The following is a 21,887-nucleotide window of genomic DNA, read 5'->3' as shown; positions in this document are numbered from 1 at the left end:
AACAGTAGGAAATGCAGCTTGAAGAAGACCATTTCTATATAATAAAGCGTTATAATCTCTATTACAAATAAAGCAATAGCACAAATACCCATGTCTGTACATCATAAACACTGTCTTAATTATAATCTGAACATATCCAATAGTAAAAATCTGGGGCACTTCAAACAATCGAAGAAAGAGAAAAACATATGGAATTGAAGAACAGAAGAAAGAGGAATAGCTAGAAAGGAAATAAGAAAAGAGGAAGAAAAAGGAAAAAGGAAGGTCTCTTCTGCCATCCGGCCTAGGGCCAGAATGAATACTTAAGTTCGCCCAAGAGGGTTTCTGAGATTCCCATTACCTACTAATTATAATGATCTGATTCCTTATACACCAACCAGGGATACCAAGTAGCCGTAATAGCTTAATTTTTCATTGCCAGTGTAGAAATTAGTTCATCCATAGCCATATAGTAATCTAGACAAGCACACTACTCGATCATGCTGGGAATAACGTCTGACTTCCAGTGCATGGGGATAACAGCCTCTGAGGCACTAAGAATGTGTCACAACTGAGGGTTTAGGCTGACGGGAGGAAGCCTCAGTTGTAGGGGGTGAAATGAAATCAAACTTAGATGGTTTAATCAGACCCCTGGACATGTAAGTGTGGAAGGAAACCCGAAGGTGTGACCATGACAAGCAGGTTAAAAGTCAAATGAAAGTTTATTAAACAGACTCCGTATAATCACAACAGCGTTCACAGTCAGAATTAGCAGTGGCAGATAATACAGTTCCTGGATCACTAAACCATAAAAGGTATAACAGGGCACTGGTAGGTTGCAGAACAGATGTTATAGTCCTTGGGTAGAATAACCTTACCAGGCCAGGCTGTAGTAGTGGAGACAACCGAGGAACACGCCAGTAGGTGTATAAGATGATGCTGGTAACTGGAATGCACTGTAGGAGTCACTGGACGGAACCAGCCAGATGGTGGAGACACGGAGTTAAAACTGAAAGATGCTAGGGTGCGTGGAAACAGATGAAATGAAGAGTGGTTACCGGTGGTAGTGGATACTGCTGGTAAGTAGAAATCCGCTGGGAGAACACCGGCTCTTTAAGGAGGCTGAATTCTGTTGGAAGCAGGTTGCTGGAAACAGATGGGTTAATAGCTGAAAGCTTGGAAGCTGGAAGCAAACGAAGTAATAGCTGAAAGCTGAATCAGTCACAGAGGATTGCAGAGTCAGGCTGCACCGCAGGATGGAAAGCAGATGCGGGTCTCTTTGTGGATGCTGGAGACAGGAGCTGGAACCTGGAGAAACAAACCACAGGAGAGAGAGACTGGAACAAGGTATGACATTCAAAGCACTGACATCTATCTGGCCTAGACACAGGATACTTATACCTGCTGCTATGCAGGCATTGGCTAGGCAATTATGCAGATTCAAGAGATGGTGGATTGGAAGAATTGGAGCATGTGATCAAATCCAACATGGCTGCGCCCATGCTGGAACCTGGAGGGAAAACCTGGTTTGGAATGAAATATGCAAACATAGTGATAATGGCGGCGCCGGCCGCGGAGGGCAGGAGACGTCATATAACAGTTACATGCTGAGACACATGAAAGACAGCGGAGACTGTGGGAGGCATGATAAATCACTCTGAGAGCACGCAGCAATAACACAGGAATGGCGGCGGAGGCCGCAGAGGACGGGAGACACCATGTTGGATTCAAACATGGCGCCGCTGTGGCAGTGTCTCAGAATGACAGGAGGGATGTGCAGAGTGTCGACACAGACGAGATCCGGACTTGGAACGCTGGGCCAGCCTCAGAAGACACCTAAACGGCAGGTAATGGCGTCCAGATACCCGGATCGTGACAGCACCCCCCCTTTAGGAGTGGCCCCAGGACACTTCTTAGGCTTTAAAGGAAACTTTGCGTGGAAATTTCGGACCAAGGCAGGAGCATGGACGTCTGAGGCATTGGTCCAAGAGCGTTCTTCAGGACCATAGCCCTTCCAGTCAATGAGATACTGTAGCTGACCGTAACGGAAACGTGAGTCCAAAATCTTGGCCACCTCGTACTCGACTCCCCGTTGAGTCTGAACTTTGGGAGCTGGAGGAAGTGCGGAATGAAACCGATTTAGGATCAGCGGTTTCAACAAGGAAACATGAAATGTCCTGGGTATTTTCAAGAAGGGTGGTAACTGTAATCTGTAGGCAACAGGATTGATGACTTGTTCAATCTTGAAGGGACCGATGTAGCGAGGTGCAAATTTCATGCTGGGAACTCTCAACCTCAAATTCTTCGTGGACAACCACACACGATCACCCACCTTGAGAGCAGGAACCGCTCTACGCTTCCTATCGGCAAACTTCTTATACCTGGATGAGGCTTTAAGCAGGGCTGCGCGGACGTTCCTCCAGTTATTTGAAAACTGACGCAAGGTGACATCCACTGCTGGAACAGAAGTTGCGGGAAGTGGTTGGAATTCTGGGACTTTAGGGTGGAATCCATAATTAATGAAGAATGGTGTAGAAGAAGATGAGGAATGGTATTGATTGTTGTGGCTGAACTCGGCCCAAGGAAGGAGTTGAACCCAGTCATCTTGAGAGGAAGACACATATATACGGAGGAAGGCCTCCAAGTCCTGATTCACCCTCTCGGTTTGACCATTGGTCTGAGGATGGTAAGCCGTGGAAAACTTTAACTTGACTTGGAGGGCTTGACACAAACTTCGCCAAAATTTGGCTACAAATTGTACTCCACGATCCGAGATGATCTCTTCAGGAACACCGTGAAGTCGGAAGATCTCTTGTATAAATACTTGAGCCAACTTGGAAGCTGACGGAAGACCGGTGAGAGGGATGAAATGTGCCATCTTGGTGAACCGGTCAACTACCACCCAGATGGTATTAAACTTGTTGCAGATAGGTAGATCGGAAACAAAGTCCATCGACAAATGGGTTCATGGTCGACGGGGAACAGATAATGGAACCAGTTGCCCCGCAGGCGACTGGCGGGAGACTTTGTGTTGGGCACACTTTGGGCAGGAGGCAATAAATTCCATAACGTCCTTCTTCAGAGTTGGCCACCAGTAGGACCTAGAAATAAATTCAAGGGTTTTCTGAATGCCTGTATGTCCAGCAAAACGGGAAGCATGGGCCCAATGCATGAGCTTCTTCCTTAGAACTGGCTTAACAAAACTTTTCCCTGGTGGAGGCGTAGAGTCCATCCCTACCGTGGAGAATGCCAACGGATTAATAATAGGATGCTTGTCTGCAGACTCGGACTCATTTTCTTGCTCCCATGAGCGGGAAAGGGCATCGGCCTTACGATTCTGAGAACCCGGACAGAACTGGAGTTTAAAGTCAAACCTAGAGAAGAAAAGTGCCCATCTGGCCTGACGAGGATTCAGACATTGTGCGCCTTTGAGATATAAAAGATTTTTGTGGTCGGTAAGTATGGTGATTGAGTGGGAAGCTCCCTCCAACAGGTATCTCCACTCCTCCAGAGCGAGCTTGATGGCCAGCAACTCCTGATCGCCAATGGCATAGTTGCGCTCAGCTGGGGAGAACTTCCGGGAGAAGAAACTGCAAGGATGTAGATGTCCATCTTTGGCCCTCTGGGATAACACTGCTCCTACTCCAACGGAGGAGGCATCTACCTCTAAGATAAAAGGAGAGTCGGTGTCGGGCTGTTTCAGAACTGGTGCAGAGATGAACCGTTGCTTCAGAAGGTGAAAGGCCTGTGTAGCTTCCTCGGACCACTTGGACGGATTAGCACCTTTCTTGGTTAATGCAGTGATAGGCGCCACAATGGTGGAAAAGTCTCGTATAAATTTTCTATAATAATTGGCGAACCCTAAGAACCTCTGGACCCCTTTGAGGGTTAAGGGTATAGGCCAATTCTGGATTGCTTGGAGTTTCTCAGGATCCATCTCTAGTCCGGAACCGGACACAATGTAACCTAGAAACGGAATGGTTTTAACTTCAAACACACACTTCTCCAATTTACAATAGAGGTGATTGACATGGAGACGGGAAAGAACCTCTTTTACCCAGAAACGATGATCTTCGAGATTATTAGCAAAGATGAGGATGTCATCTAGATAAACCACGACATGGCGGTACAAGATGTCCCTGAAGATCTCATTCACTAAGTGCTGGAAGACTGCTGGAGCGTTGCTCAATCCGAAGGGCATGACGAGGTACTCATAATGTCCGTCACGGGTGTTAAAGGCGGTCTTCCACTCGTCACCCTCACGGATTCGGATGAGATTGTAGGCACCCCTCAAGTCCAGCTTTGTGAAAATGGTTGCACCACTAACTCTATCAAAGAGCTCGGTAATCAGGGGTAAAGGGTATCGGTTCTTGACGGTAATGTCGTTAAGACCTCTGTAGTCGATGCACGGACGCAGACCACCGTCTTTCTTCTTAACGAAGAAGAAGCCTGCGCCGGCTGGAGAAGAAGATGGTCGGATGAAACCCTTCGCCAGGTTCTCTTTGATGTACTCTTCCATGGAGTGTGTCTCAGGCAGAGACAACGGATAAGTTCGGCCTCGCGGTGGAACCTTCCCTGGAATGAGGTCGATTGGGCAGTCCCATTCTCTATGAGGAGGAAGGATATCAGCAGAGGCTTTACTGAACACGTCCGTGAAGTCTTGATATGGAGGAGGCGGAACATCAGATGACCTGGGGAAGGAAGAACAAACAGGAAGAACTTTGGCTAAACAAGTCTCCGCACAGGAGGGACCCCATGCCAGTATTTGCGTAGTCGTCCAGTCAATCGATGGGTTGTGGAGACGGAGCCATGGAAGGCCTAAAACCACTGGATGTGTGGCTCTTGGAATCACTAGAAAAGAAATATACTCAGAATGAAGAACTCCCACTCTCAGACGAACTGGAAGAGTCCTTAAGGAAATGACTGCGTCAAAAATCTTGCTGCCATCCACGGCAGTCAAAGAGATGGACGAGGACAGTCTCTCGGTGGGTAGGGACCACCGTTTAACATAAGCTTCGGTTATGAAATTCCCAGCTGCTCCGGAATCAAGGAGGGCAATGACGTTCCTGTAACGTTGAGCAATTTGGAGCGACACTGGGAGGTTACAATCATGAGGAGATGGAGAGGAGATCATTACTCCTAGCCGGCCCTCTCCTTGGCGAGCTAGGATCTGGAGTCCCGAACGTTTGGGACAGGCGTTGATAGTGTGCGACGGAGCTGCACAGTAGAGACATAGAGACTCGGAGAGGCGTCTTCGGCGCTCAGCGGGAGATAGACGGGAACGACCAATTTGCATAGGCTCATCCTTGGATGGAGATGGTTGACGAGGAGGAGGAGCAGAAGATTTAGGAACGGATGATCTTCCTCGCTCGGTTGCTCTCTCTCTGAACCGTAGATCAACCTTCGTGCATAGTGAAATTAGCTCATCCAACTTAGAAGGCAAGTCTCTGGTAGCTAACTCGTCTTTAATGCGTTCTGACAAGCCATGCCAGAATGCAGCATACAGGGCCTCGTCGTTCCAGGCCAGTTCAGATGCCAGGATTTTGAACTGTATAAGATACTGTCCCACAGTACGTGTTCCCTGGCGTAGACGGAGAATCTCAGATGAAGCAGAGGAAACCCGGCCCGGCTCGTCGAAGATGCGCCTGAATGATGCTACAAAGTCAGTATAGGAGGACAGCAGGGGATCAGACTTCTCCCATAACGGTGATGCCCAATCAAGGGCTGAGCCGCTGAGGAGAGAAATAATATAAGCAACTTTGGTACGGTCACTGGGGAAGTTGCCAGATTGAAGCTCAAAATGGATTTCGCATTGGTTGAGAAATCCCCTGCAGAACCTTGGAGATCCGTCAAATTTTGCTGGCGTTGGAAGATGGAGACGTGGTATGGAAATGGGCAAGGTGGGTGGGGTTACAGCTGGAGTCACTGTGGTGGACGCACCAGACGTGCCAGGTCCACGGAGGGTCGTCTGAATCCCATCCAGTCGAGTAGAGAGATCCTGGAGACAGCGGATGATGTGACCTTGTGCAGCCTCCTGATGTTCGAGTCTGGCTGCCAGTTCTTGCATAGGTCTAGCCGCTTGATCCTGGTCTCCGGCTGGATTCATTTGGTCAGTGCTTACTGTCACAACTGAGGGTTTAGGCTGACGGGAGGAAGCCTCAGTTGTAGGGGGTGAAATGAACTCAAACTTAGATGGTTTAATCAGACCCCTGGACATGTAAGTGTGGAAGGAAACCCGAAGGTGTGAATTCTGTTGGAAGCAGGTTGCTGGAAACAGATGGTTTAATAGCTGAAAGCTTGGAAGCTGGAAGCAAACGAAGTAATAGCTGAAAGCTGAATCAGTCACAGAGGATTGCAGAGTCAGGCTGCACCGCAGGATGGAAAGCAGGTGCGGGTCTCTTTGTGGATGCTGGAGACAGGAGCTGGAACCTGGAGAAACAAACCACAGGAGAGAGAGACTGGAACAAGGTATGACATTCAAAGCACTGACATCTATCTGGCCTAGACACAGGATACTTATACCTGCTGCTATGCAGGCATTGGCTAGGCAATTATGCAGATTCAAGAGATGGTGGATTGGAGGAATTGGAGCATGTGATCAAATCCAACATGGCTGCGCCCATGCTGGAACCTGGAGGGAAAACCTGGTTTGGAATGAAATATGCAAACATAGTGATAATGGCGGCGCCGGCCGCGGAGGGCAGGAGACGTCATATAACAGTTACATGCTGAGACACATGAAGGACAGCGGAGACTGTGGGAGGCATGATAAATCACTCTGAGAGCACGCAGCAATAACACAGGAATGGCGGCGGAGGCCGCAGAGGACGGGAGACGCCATGTTGGATTCAAACATGGCGCCGCTGTGGCAGTGTCTCAGAATGACAGGAGGGATGTGCAGAGTGTCGACACAGACGAGATCCGGACTTGGAACGCTGGGTCAGCCTCAGAAGACACCTAAACGGCAGGTAATGGCGTCCAGATACCCGGATCGTGACAGAATGTGGTGAAGCAAGTTTTCTTAAACTGCGAATGAGGTCTACGTAGAAGATTCAAAAGCCAAAAACTAGGACAAAGGGGAAGAATGATATGAGCTGTTTCTACAACTTTGCGCCAAAAAGGTTGAAGAAGTGAACACTCCCACCAAAATGGAATGGAGTGCCCACCATCGTCTTGCATCTCCAATAATATTAGGTTCTCCTGGATATACCTTAGCTAGCAGACTAGGGCAACGATACCAGCGAGTAAGTACCTTTATAGTGAGTTTCCAATACTAGTACATTGACAGAGGATGAGAATATATTGCTGAATATCTCTTCCCAGTCATCTTCGCTCCAGGAATCCCACTGTTAACGAGAGATGGTCAATCTCACCATCCTTGTGTCATATGAAGGCCATGGCACCTCAGGCATAAGGTAAGGAGTCTCCAGGATTGTGTTATAGTTAGTAGATTACTGTATTGCATTAAACACAAGTCCGAATGCCATTAGTGGTTTTCTGAATAAAAAATATAGGTCAGGGTAAAAAGGCTGCATAAAAATCACTACTGTAAACAGTAAATCAATAAGGGAGACCAACATATTTGTACTGCTCAGTTTCACATCAAGAAGCTACCTTATGTATATGAATTGATAACTGAAAAGTGGTTGTGTATCTAGAAGGCAAGACATACACAAAAACTTTGTTCTCAAAGTGAAAGTCTTTGTTCTAAAAGTTTCAGTTCCAATAATTTTTGATCTTGCAAAATGGTTGGTATTTACTAAAATATTCAAATAGAGCCCATTTCACAGGGGCCATTTACCTGGGTCAGTATTTGCCACTTTATTGCTGACACCGATATACAGATTAAATAGTTGAGGCAGGTAAAGTGGTGCTTGGATACTGTCGGTGGAGGGAATTGAGCACAAGGCCATTACCTCAAATAAATTAGTTATTGGGAGATTATTTACACTGTAGTTGTACCAAGTTCCAGTATAAATCACAATCACTTATCATAAGGATAATTTTCTCATCAGTCTACCTATCATCAGGCTTATCAGGTGACATTATATTTGCTAATCACTGAGCCAACGCACACCTTCTAGATCATGCATATACTTCTCTTCTCTTTTACCTCCTGAGCTGTTTCCTTTGGATAACTTGTCTCCCAATGATACCTATCTTTTTTGATGGAACAGTTAGTGCTGATAAGTAGGAAACCTGGTTTCTCTCTTCTAAATCTCTCTCAAGTCTTTCCCATATGTTCCCACAATGGCCCTCATTCCGAGTTGATCGCTAGCTGCCGTTGTTTGCAGCGCGGCGGTCAGGCTAAAAATCGGCACTTCTGCGCATGCGTATGATGCGCAGTGCGCACGCGCGACGTACTTTCACAAAAGCCAATGCAGTTTCACACAAGGTCTAGCGACGCTTTTCAGTCACACTGCTGATGGCTGAGTGATTCACAGGAATGGGGCGTTTCTGGGAGGTAACTGACCATTTTCCGGGAGTGTGCAGAAAAACGCAGGCGTGTCAGATACAAACGCAGGCGTGCCTGGGGAAACGGGGGAGTGGCTGGCCGAACGCAGGGTGTGTTTGTGACGTCAAAACAGGAACTAAATAGTCTGAAGTGATCGCAAGGTAGTAGTAGGTCTGCAGCTACTCATAAACTGCTTGAAAAAATGTAGACACTGTTCTGCGATCCTTTCGGTCGCTCTTCTGCTAAGCTAAGATACACTCCCAGAGGGCGGCGGCTTAGCGTTTGCAATGCTGCTAAAAGCAGCTAGCGAGCGATCAACTCGGATTGAGGGCCAATATCCGCTTCTGATTGTCACCTATGTCTATTTAACTGCAGTCACATGAATGCATCTACAGTCTCAAGATCTCGTATCTCACATAAGTTTCTCAGAGCATGCCCCCACACTTCCACAGACTCTCTCATAGTTCTAATTTCAATGCACAATGAAGTCTCTCGGAATTGATACATACTTCATCTTAGTACAGGTTGAGTATCCCATATCCAAATATTTCGCACAGGACACTGACCAAATGGAGAGCACACACTAGACTGCCAGGGAAGAAATTAATATGTCAGTCCTGTATTATACTGGTGCACAACCCAAAGTTCCTAAACACACACTAGACTGCCAGGGCAGAAATTAATATATCAGTCCTGTATTACACTGGTGCACAACCCAGAGCTCCTAAGCAGACATTAGACTGCCACGGCAGAAATTAATTACTATATCAGTCCTGTATTATACCGGTGCACAGCCCAGAGCTCCTAAGCAGACATTACACTGTCAGGGCAGAAATTCATTACTAATCAGTCCTGTATTATACTGGTACCCAGCCTACTGCTCCTAAAGGGGAACGTTAATCTTCATTAAATCTTTATTGGTGCACAGCACACTGTTGTTGCATTTTTGTCACTTCCATGTCCTCTTAATACAGTGCAGTATTAACCGTTAGTGCACAGTGCAACACTGGTGCATTTTTTGTCACTGCCTACACTGCAGCCCAGAACTCCATATAGGTTGGCATTAACCCTTGGTGTACACCAGTAATTTTTGTTAATGCCTTGTATTACACTGCAACCCAGAGCTCCTAATACAGGGCAGCATTAACCCTTTATTTGCACACAGAGCATGCTGGTGCCTGCAAACATTTTTTAAAGAGTTGTTGCCATTTGAACAACTTGTGTGTGCTGTAGGTGCTGTACCCCACTGCATTTATAAATATAAGCACTGTGAGTCTGCAGTGTGAGTTATCATTTGAAAAATAAAAAAAGCTGTAAAAAAGTACTAGTGCTGGGGTTGCTGCCAGTCATGATAGTACTACAACACCTACTAAAGGTGGTCCAGGGGTAGAAAGTTTAGGAAAGGACCCCTAAAATCTAACTCTTTTACAATGTTAACTACCATGTTAGCTATGTTGAGTCTGACATTGCTGATACTGTACTAGTAAAGAAGCCTCCTTCAACCCGTTCTGCAAATGTGGAGATGAGCAGCACAAGTAAAGATGGTGATGATGACAATAGAAGTTGAGGATGCTAGTGTGGAAGTGGAACAGGATTAGGGGAATATTTGAGTACAACAGATATTTCCACTTATATCTAGTCTCCTTGCACATTAAACAGCACTTCTATTCACCACATGCTGTGGCATCACTTGGCAGCACCAGAGAAATAAATAAAACATTGAGACAGCGCTACTACTTTTACAACAAATTTTATCTATATAAAAAATACATACAACACAACATTAATACACATAAACCAGCCGGTTATAGATATTACACAATTAAAATTCTAAAAGAATATATAACTAACTGTGAGCCTTTATAAAAACAACCAGAGTTTGGGCACAAAGTATTATTCGTTAATTCCTGTGTCTCCAAACACAATGTAAATTGTCAGACCTCAGTCTTATTCCCCCACGACTGGGAGTTATTGCAGTTTAAATTCCATAGTAAAATATGAATGAATGGAGTTTTAGTGCAGCATGCAGTTATTTCCACAAAAGTTATTGTTTAACAGTTGGTTAGTAGTTCATGCACACATGCAATGCAACATAGGATCATTAGTAGTATACCATGTAATGTACTTGCTTTAAATACCTCTTTCCCGTAGCTGTGAGGATAGTGAGGGCTGGCAACTTTTCTCCAGAGTCCAAAGCTGGAAATGCATTCCTATTTGTTCTCCCTTTAGCACTGGGGTAAGGCAATGAAACAGCTCAAAGTGATCACCTGTGTCACCTACAGGTGAATGTTGCAGCATGCAGCAATAGTGTCCTGTCCTTGCTAACGCGTTTCTCCGCCTGTGGACCCTTAACAGTGGCTTCCTCAGTGTAATTAATGCCTCCATGTGTATACAAGCATTTAAATACCGCATTCCATGGTTCGCGCATGCGCACTCCACATGCGGTTCAAGCCTCTTTCTCAGAAGCGCTCACTGGGCATGTGCAGCTCAGATTCTCATACTCCAAGACTCCCTTTCATTTTACTATATCAGGAAGCATTCTCTTGGCTCAATAATTCAATGGCTCACTAGTTGATTTTAATATCTACATATAAACAATATAACAACAACAATCTAATATAATAGATGCTCTCTACACAATTCAAAAAAACACACACTTTTAATGTATTCACACATACTGGTACAGCTCCAAAAGTATTCTGATTATAACGCCATCTGATGTTTCTAATATATATATATATATCACATCTCAAATCAGAATAATAGTTATTCCTATCAATCTCCTGTCAATGGAATAGGTATTTCCAATATCAATACCGGAAAATAATTACAGTATATTCAATTATTGTTGATATTATCACCTCAGCTACATGACAAATAAATAAATAATAAATAAATAACCTCGGTCGGTTTTATATATATATATATATATATATATATACACACACACACACACACACACACACTGCTCAAAAAATAAAGGAAACACTTAAACAACACAATGTAACTCCAAGTCAATCACACTTCTGTGAAATCAAACTGTCCACTTAGGAAGCAACACTGATTGACAATCAATTTCACATGCTGATGTGCAAATGGAATAGACAACTGGTGGGAATTATAGGCAATTAGCAAGACACCCCCAATAAAGGAGTTGTTCTGCAGGTGGTCACCACAGACCATTTCTCAGCTCCTATGCTTTCTGGCTGATGTTTTGGTCACTTTTGAAAACTGGCGGTGCTTTCACTCTAGTGGTAGCATGAGACGGAGTCTACAACCCACACAAGTGGCTCAGGTAGTGCAGCTCATTCAGGATGGCACATCAATGCGAGCTGTGGCAAGAAGGTTTGCTGTGTCTGTCAGCGTAGTGTCCAGAGCATGGAGGCGCTACCAGGAGACAGGCCAGTACATCAGGAGATGTGGAGGAGGCCGCAGGAGGGCAACAACCCAGCATCAGGACCGCTACCTCCGCCTTTGTGCAAGGAGGAACAGGAGGAGCACTGCCAGAGCCCTGCAAAATGACCTCCAGCAAGCCACAAATGTGCATGTGTCTACTAAAACGATCAGAAACAGACTCCATGAGGGTGGCATGAGGGCCCGACGTCCACAGGTGGGGGTTGTGCTTACAGCCCAACACCGTGCAGGATGTTTGGCATTTGCCAGAGAACACCAAGATGGGCAAATTCGCCACTGGCACCCTGTGCTCTTCACAGATGAAAGCAGGTTTTTACTGAGCACATGTGACAGACGTGACAGAGTCTGGAGATGCCAAGGAGAACGTTCTGCTGCCTGCAACATCCTCCAGCATGACCGGTTTGGCAGTGGGTCAGTAATGATGTAAGGTGGCATTTCTTTGGGGGGGCCGCACAGCCCTCCATGTGCTCGCCAGAGGTAGCCTGACTGCCATTAGGTACCGAGATGAGATCCTCAGACCCCTTGTGAGACCATATGTTGGTGCGGTTGGCCCTGGGTTCCTCCTAATGCAAGACAATGCTAGACCTCATGTGGCTGGAGTGTGTCAGCAGTTCCTGCAAGATGAAGGCATTGATGCTATGGACTGGCCCGCCCATTCCCCAGACCTGAATCCAATTGAGCACATCTGGGACATCATGTCTCGCTCCATCCACCAACGCCACGTTGCACCACAGACTGTCCAGGAGTTGGCAGATGCTTTAGTCCAGGTCTGGGAGGAGATCCCTCAGGAGACCATCTGCCACCTCATCAGGAGCATGCCCAGGCGTTGTAGGGAGGTCATACAGGCACGTGGAGGCCACACACACTACTCAGCCTCATTTTGACTTGTTTTAAGAACATTACATCAAAGTTGGATCAGCCTGTAGTGTGTTTTTCCACTTTAATTTTGAGTGTGACTCCAAATCCAGACCTCCATGGGTTAATAAATTTGATTTAAATTGATCATTTTTGTGTGATTTTGTTGTCAGCACATTCAACTATGTAAAGAACAAAGTATTTAATAAGAATATTTCTTTCATTCAGATCTAGGATGTGTTATTTTAGTGTTCCCTTTATTTTTTTTGAGCAGTGTGTGTGTATATATCTATATCTATATATATATATCATTTTATTTATTGAATTGTTAAGGATAAGCGAGTTTACTTTGGTGAGTGCTGGGTTCTTTGTTTGTATTTATTAGAGCGATGTGGTCATGGGCTACATGCACCCCGCCCTGTGAGTGGTAAGTACAGCTGTGTACCCTGCTTTTGTGGTGGAGAGTGCTGTGTTACATGCACCCCACCCTGTGAGTGGTAAGTGCATAGCTGTGCCCCGCTTCTGGTGTGGTGAGTGCTGTGGTTTTTTTTCTGTGTGTATACGATGGGGTTAATCTATGGTTAGCTCTTATTAACCGTGGCCACTAGCTTTCTCATGCACCCCTGTGTGGACTTTATTATCCTGAACCTGTCTCAGCTGTTCCTTAGCAATCATCGTTGAGCCAGTGCAATAGGTGACTAGTGTGCCTTTAAAAGCCATAAAGTCTGTGGCAGGTACACATTAAATCTAGCAGGCAGATGATGTGTGTAACAGCAGTGAAGTAGTCAGGTTTTAAGACTCTATGATAGTGTAGGACCTGCATGAAGGTGGGGTACCTTGAAAATCGGTATGCAGGCTTCCGTGCATTGGCCAATCCACCAACTAAACCCCCATCATTTATTTATTGAATTGTTGAGGATAAGTGAGTTTACTTTGGTGAGTGCTGGGTTCTTTGTTTGTATATATATATCTATATATCTATAATATTAGAAATGCCAGATGGCGTTATAATCAGAATACTTTTGGAGCTGTACCAGTATGTGTTAATACATTAACAGTGTGTGTTTTTTTTAATTTGTGTAGAGAGCATCTATTCTATTAGATTGTTGTTGTTATTATATTGTTTATATGTAGATATTAAAATCAACTAGTGAGCCGTTGAATTATTAAGCCGAGAGAACGCTTCCTGATATAGTAAAATGAAAGGGAGGCGTGGAGTATGAGAGCTGCACATGCCCAGTGAGCGCTTCTGAGAAAGAGGCTTGAACCGCATGTGGAGTGCACATGCGCGAACCGCGGGATGCAGTATTTAAATGCTCGTATACACATGGAGGCATTAATTACACTGAGGAAGCCGCATGTTAAGGGTCCACAGGCGGAGAAACGCGTTAGCAAGGACAGGACACTATTGCTGCATGCTGCTACATTCACCTGTGGGTGACACATCACTTTGAGCAGGCCGGCTGTTTCATTGCCTTACCCCAGTGCTAAGGGGAGAACAAATAGGAGTGCATTTCCAACTCGGGACTCTGGAGAAAAGTTGCCAGCCCTCACTATCCTCACAGCTACGGGGAAGAGGTATTTAAAGCAAGTACATTACATGGTATACTACTAATGATCCTATGTTGCATTGCATGTGTGCATGAACTACTAACCAACTGTTAAACAATAACTTTGTGGAAATAACTGCATGCTGCACTAAAACTCCATTCATTCATCTTTTACTATGGAATTTATACCGGAATAACCCCCAGTCATGGGGGAATAAGACTGAGGTCTGACAATTTACATTGTTTGGAGACACAGGAATTAACGAATAATATTTTGTGCCCAAACTCTGTTTGTTTTTATAAAGGCTCACAGTTAGTTATATATTCCTTTTTGAATTTTAATTGTGTAATATCTATAACCGGCCGGTTTATGTGTATTAATGTTGTGTTGTATGTATTTTTTATATAGATAAAATTTGTTGTCAAAGTAGTAGCGCTGTCTCATTGTTTTATTTATTCCTTTGTCTATTCTGAGGATTTGGGATTAATTCTTCGGGACTAGCTGCAATTACTCTGACTAATGAAGGCGCCAGGTGTATATTTGTAATTCAACTTGGTAGCGCCAAGCATCTTTTTATGTGACTTTTTCCATTAAAATGCATCTTATTCGTAGAACAGTGTAGATAGAATGCATAAGCAGCTTTTGCTGATTAAAATTATATGCAGCATGAATATATTCTGTGTGTGACTGTATCTGCATAAGAAATGCTACACTACAGTGTTTTCCTAAGCACTTGTAGCATTGCATTTCGTATGCTACAAAAAAAGACGCCTGATGCTAACGGAGTTGTACAGGACCTCTCAGCTAGGGAAGCCAATCCCGGGCCATTTTTTCAACCCCGGGTATCGGGATTGAAAAATGGTCAATCCCGGGATACCCGGGATTGGCTTTAGACTGTGTCCAGCCGCCCCCACGCCCCGCCCCTCCCGCCCTGCAGACATAAAAAAACCTGTACAAACCTGCACAGCCAGGTAGCGGGTGAGGAGGAGCCAGCGGGTGAGTGCAGCGGAGCCGGCGGTTGAGTGTAGGGGAGCCGGGAGGAGGCAGCGGATTAGTGCAGGGTGAGTCGGGAGGAGGCGGCGGGTGAAGACCGCCGTACTTTCCGGCTCGGCGGCTGCTGAAAGCGCAGCGTGACCTCACAGTCACAGGTCACGCTGCGCAGGGGGAGACAGGAGGAGGGAGCCGGGCAGCGTCTGAGCGTCCTGAGGACGCTCAACGCTGATCCCTCAATCCCCGGGATTGCAGCTTCCAATCCCAGGCGTTTTTGGGCCTAAATCCAGGGATCCCGCCGATCCCGGGATTGGCCTCCCTACTCTCAGCTCACTCATGCCAGGCATCTCCTACTGCATGGCGTATTGAGGCAAAATGTTTGAGGACACATCTGATGCTAATGAGGATGATGAGTATGTTAATGATGTTATTTGTATAAATTAGTCACCAGTGGCAGCAGTTCTGCCCCACTCCTTGGGTGTGAGATTATTTTACTCAAATCTTGACAATGTTTGTGAAGGCATCTGCCTTATTTTTGAAGTCAAAGTTAGTAAAAGTAGGGATGTCAACAATCTATTCACCTCCTTCATGTTATATAATTTGCAGTAAGTTAATGAAATTTATTGTATAAAATGATAATAAATTATAAACTAATAACAAGCAGTCCAGTATCAGATACCAGCAGTTTGGACCAGCCCATGCAATCTCCACCACCAACGTTCTCCTCATCAGCATCCTCCGTGATCAGGGGTAGTCCTTCCAAAATATTGATTTGTTGGGGGCTCAAACAAACCAAGCACTTCAGCCACAAAAGTGGCAGTCCCTGTTGCTGAAGTGCTTGGTATGGTAAACTGTGCATATCTTTTTTAATATGCAACATAAGGGTGGGTGGGAGGCAGGGTCGCCATCAAGCTGCACCTTGCCCCATGCACGAATAGAAAGGGAGCCCTGGTGATAGTAGTGTGGATATAGCCGGGCCGTCAGTGTCGCAGCTAGCACACCAACAGCAGGAGGCATCAGCCATGCAGAGACAAAGACATTATGTTCTAGTGACTGTCCCCGATGCCTTAGGAGAGCTGCCAGCTGGTATCCAGGCCAGGGAGGAGAAAAGGATGTCTGCCTGGAGAAGAGGAGGAAGGCCAACCTCCCCCCTGACCCACCACATTTCCTCCCTCTTCTCATCTCTCCCCAAGTACCCTGCGCTTCATATCTCTGTCTGCCAGTGACTGCCTGCCTGATCTCTGAATAAGTTCTGCAGCTGCCCTTGCAACCATTGATGGGGATCAGAAGTCACGCTACAGCTCTACCATGCGCACAGGTCGGTAAATTGTAATTAGTACTATATACGTCACCCTCTTCCTGTCAGGCTCAGCCTCTTCTTTTCTAATTTCTCTCTGTCACACTCTACCTTGCCCTGTGACCCTCTTCCTCTTTTTGTCACCATCTACCTCTCCTTGTGACCCTCTTCTTTTTGTCATCATCTGCCTCTCTCTGTGATCCTCTGTCTGTCACCCTCTTCCTCTCCCCATCATTCTCTCCCTGTCACCTTCTTCCTCTGCCTCTCTGTTACCCTCTGCCTCTCTCCCCATCACCCTCTGCCTTTCACACTCTGCATTTCACCCTCTTTCTCTCTCCGTTGGCCACTGCATCTCCCCATCACCCACTGCCGTATGGCATATTATGTAATGATGCACTAAGGGCACTGCAATGTGGCATAATGTGTGCAAGGGCACTACAATGTGGAATAATGTGTATTAAGAGCCACACCACTGTCACCCGGGCCACCCACTTTCTCTGTAACCAAGAAAATAAATGGTTTGAAAAAGATAATGGTCAGCTTTAATTGTGATTGATTTGTTGATTAGGTAATATTTTCGTTTATGTGGATCTGGATTTTTCAGTATTTTTTTTAATGTGGGTCTGCCTTTTTCAGTTTATTTATGTGGATCCGGATTTATTTGTGTGTATACAATGTACATAAAATTGATGTGGCTTTTTTTATATATTCTGCTTTTCTGTGTGAGTGTGACTTTACAGTAGTTTTCTCTCATACATTTCTGTATTTGTATAGTTTTATATATTACATGATAGATTGACATGTTATAACACCCACAGCCCAAACTTCGACAATTTTTTTTCAAAACTGGTTTATGCACCAATTGATGTCCCGCTCCTGCTGTAGCTCCACCCACATTATCCACAGCTCTGCCCACCACTGCATCTCGCGTTTCTACCTAGAGGGGGGTGGGGGGGGAGCACTTGCCCATTTAGTCAGTCCCGGGCACCTCAATTTCTGATGGCAGCCCTGGACAATTCCATTTTGCACCACTTTTCTTTTCTGCCACTGCTGTGTGGCAATATTTAATAGATGTTCTATAAACGGACGTCTTTTTGTGCCACTGCTCTGTCGTTTAGTCTATAGTGGTCAATGATCTCTTACACCTGCCAACCAATGGAACTATATTATGTGCACAAAGCCTTACATATACCTCTTCTGTTTCATATGCAATAAAAACTCATTTCAGACCGTGAAGCCTTCCTCCATTCAACACCCATAAATGAAAATTCTTGTGGTGGACTTCATGCACTTCTTACTCCTCAGGAAACCAGATGAAATCATTACTTTCCAAAGTAGTTTTGGTCCAAGTGGCAAAGTAATAACCAGTCACGTTAGAAATATGTTAAGCCTGAGGAATCAGCTATTTATGCTAAAACTAGGTGATTCATCGCGCCCTACGGGCGCTCTTCACACCGTCGGAAGGGGCTGCACCCCTGTAACCTGAGTATCATGCAAATGTATTCTTGGCTCAAACCCATGGCAGAGATCTTCTTTGCACCCGTGCGATGCAGTGTGTTAGGGAGAAGCTACGGAGAGGTGTTGCGGGTGTGGTAGGGGCGGGTGTGCTGCGGGTGGTGTTGGGGGTCCGGTGGGATGGCAGGCCGGTGAGGGGCTGGGGTTACGTGGGTGGGAGAGGGGCGGTGGATGGTGGATGGGTTTCAGAGGCACTGCGGGTGATGTAGGGGTGGGTGTGGGTGTGCTGTGGGTGGGATGGAGGTAGGTATAGTATATTTGTTATACATAGGCAGAATACAGTAGTGCATATACAGTTTGAGATAGTGGGGAGGTGGGTTACCCAGAATGTGACGGGTTATGCAGCTCTGCAGCCACTTCAGCCTCTGGATCTATGCGCTGGGTGTCCCCCTTGTCCTCAGGCTCCATCCGCCTGCTACTGCTGCTGGCCCCGCTCCGGTGTCCACACGTAGCGGCTGGGTATGTATTTGCTGCTGTAGGTCAGGGCGAGTAGGCAGAGGTTGTGCCTGATACCGCTCTGGAGCACGCAGGGGCAGAGGAGCAGTTTGGTGTGCGTGCTCCAGAGCATCCCCAGCTCCCTCCATACAGCGGGGACGGAGGATGAGTCCGGGGAGCGGGAGGAGCGCAGTATGAGGGGACGACGTGGCATCCCAGTGTCCGGCAGCGGCGCCATGCGTGAGAGCCAGCAGGAGTGAAGCCTAGCCGCAGCAGCCAATGACAGCGCGGGCTTCCGCCATCTGTCCAATGGCTGGCGTCGGAGGGCGGGACGTGGACGAAGCCTTAACCTGGTGCAGCTGCTGATGTCTCCGCACACAATCCAGCGGTCTGTACTGGTCTCAATAATTACATCCTGCGGTACTTTTATCATCAGTAACTCTAGCTATATAGCCTATTCGCCTATGTATTCTCCTATATCTCTCCTATATATTAGGGCAGATCTGTGACTTGACTCCGCCAAGCGTTAGCAAATGAGTCACAAAGTCACAGATCTCGGCTAATATATAGGAGATGTGTCCAAGGGTTTTATATAGAAAAGCAGGCAGGTCACCACTATACTTACATCAGAGTGGAATATAAAATGATGGACCTAATTCAGAACTGATTGCTGTGCTGCAAATTTGCAGCGGGCTGCGATCAGATAGTCGACGCCCAGGGAGAGAGGAACCCGGCCCGTGCAAGTGTGCGAATGCATGCGTACACCGTGGGAAAACTTTGCCAGGTAGTGGACATCTGCAACTCACTATTGAATGATTTTTCTATACTGCGCAGTCTGTGTGTGGCGCAGGACTTTGTCCTACAGTGCGACAGAAGCAGGCTGATCGGGGCCAGAGCGGACGTCACACACCCTCTCAGAAAACGCTTGGGAACGCCTGTTTTTCCTGACACTCCCAGAAAATGTCCGCTTCCTGTCAATCACCTTGTGTACGCCTAGCGATCAAAATTTTTGCACCATTCTATCGCAGTTTGGCGTCGCGTGTGAGCATTGTGGTGCATACGCAGTCATTCGATAATCGCACAACAGCGATCAGGTCTGAATTGGGCCCAATATATGAAGCGATAAGGAGTCAGCAGAGCAGGAGTGGTATACAAGTTCAGCACAGTCCAGACAGGAAGTAGCAGAGACATGGATACCCCTTTCACACCGCCGCATCAACCCGAGTTATTGCTGGGTTAATCCAGGTCGTGGCTCGATATGAAGCGTCCCTGAAATTAAAAACAGGTCTGGATGACCCAGGCCAGGTAGCAACCTGGACAGGACATCGGATGACTGAAGTTTCGGGGCAGTGCACACTATATAGAGAGCTGACACACCGGTGCTTGGAAATGAATTACTCCATCCCCTGTCAGCATTCTAAAAATCAGGATTCCGTGGTCAGTCATGTGACTGTCAGAATCCTTACTATCAGTAACGCGTATCACACCCCTATTCCACATCACCCAAAAAATCTAAAGGATCAGCAATACTAATTTGCTTTGGACACTTTAATATTGTTGTAGGTCAACACTCACAATCCTTTATCGCTGTAGCATAGCTCTACTCCCCTAATTCTGTACAGGGTGCATTCCTCCACAACTCCTCTCAGAAAAATTGGCATTTAGTGACTTCAGTGCTGCCCCAGATCTGACTTGGGAAGATGTGAAAATGTTTAAATCAGTCCCTCTTTCCTGCAAGAATATGAACCCAGATCTCATTAAACTATTATTATTATTATTATTATTATTATCATGTATGGCAGATACTTCATCCATGTAAGCACTGGCCTATTTATAATGGGTGCACACGGGCCCCCGGGGTCCAGGGGGGCCCATATCACACACCCTGCACCTATTATTTGTAATCCTTACCCTCCGGAGTCCCGCGACGAAGCAGCAGCACTACAGGAATCACTGGAAAAATGGCAATGCATCATTTTCCCGATGTTTTGCGCATGCGCAGTATGAAAAGATCACTGGGAAAATGGCCACCGTGCCATTTTCCCGGAGATCTGCGTATGCGCTCTAGACTCTGGGACAGCACCTAGTGCTGTCCCCTAAAGATCCAAGCGCCCAGAGTCACAGTGCTGCCGCCGGCAAGAGAGGAGGGGGCCCTGACGTAGCCTGCACACGGGCCTCCTCCTCTCTAGATATGCTCCTGCATGCAAGTCTACATACATACGATTCTCACCCTCCTTCATCACAATGTTCACTTTAATCTCAATAATCTTTTTTTCCTAATTTCTTTAGCACTTGAAGGTTTATCTCCCCAATGTTATGGCTGGACCCAGGGCCAGATTAACAATAGGGCAGATAGTGTTGGAAATGTGTGTGTACAGGCTTCAGAATGTAGCAGCGTTTCTGTACTCGCCCGCAGATGCCTTACAGCTATGAACAGCCCAGTTACTAACCAGTGGAGTGGTTATATTGAAGGAATAACAAGTACAGCAGTACTCACTGTTATAAACCAAGGAAAGTGGAGGGGATCTGAGCGGAGCTCGGTGTCATATAGCTCACCAGCTAGTCACCAGTGACCCCCCCCCCCCCTTCCCCTTCCCCCTCCCCTAATCTTTTTAATATTAGCATGGTTTGGTTATACAGTAATCAATCGTTTAGCGATTGTCAGTTTAATATAATTAATAATAATAATAATAATAATAATAATAATAATAGCCATGAGCTGTGACATTTTTTGGATCATATATGCATATTTACTACTTAGGAAAGCCTGCAGAGGTAGTCTGCACATGTCCTACCTGTTCTTACCCCACTCAAGATGGCATATGGTACGGTACAGTGGAAATATTTTGTAATTATGGGGTCTATTTACTAACCCTTGGATGGAGATAAATCTGACGGAGATAAAGTCCTAACTGCCATGTCACAGGCTGGGTTTGAAAAATGACAGTTAGGAGCCGATTGGCTGGCACCTTATCTCCGCCGGATTTATCTCCATCCAAGGCTTAGTAAATAGACCCCTATGTTTTATTTGGCTGAGAGTAATAAAAGAAGTATATAATTGCCGCCACTAGGCACGTGCTTCATGTGCCTAATAGGAAATTCACCACTGCAGCAAGTGAGTGTATGTAGGTACCAGGTAGTGGTGCAGGATGCTGGAAACGCTTCTGTCACAGCAAGTAAATGCAGCAGGTCTGTGGCACTCTCACACAGTTTTAAGATGGCTCAGCACATGCTCAGTAGTAACTTCGGCAGCATTCTTGGTACTTCACAGGAGTAGTAGCAGCATTGAGTCTGTGCAGTAGTGCACTCCACGTTTAACACCTCCCATCGCTACAAGCTTCTCCATGCAGAGGTGTAGCGTGGAGCCATGACACCCGGAGCAGGGTCATGTCATGG

This window comes from Pseudophryne corroboree, chromosome 7 (assembly GCF_028390025.1).
Source record: "Pseudophryne corroboree isolate aPseCor3 chromosome 7, aPseCor3.hap2, whole genome shotgun sequence".
NCBI lineage: Eukaryota > Metazoa > Chordata > Amphibia > Anura > Myobatrachidae > Pseudophryne > Pseudophryne corroboree.
This window is presented reverse-complemented; position numbering follows the sequence as displayed.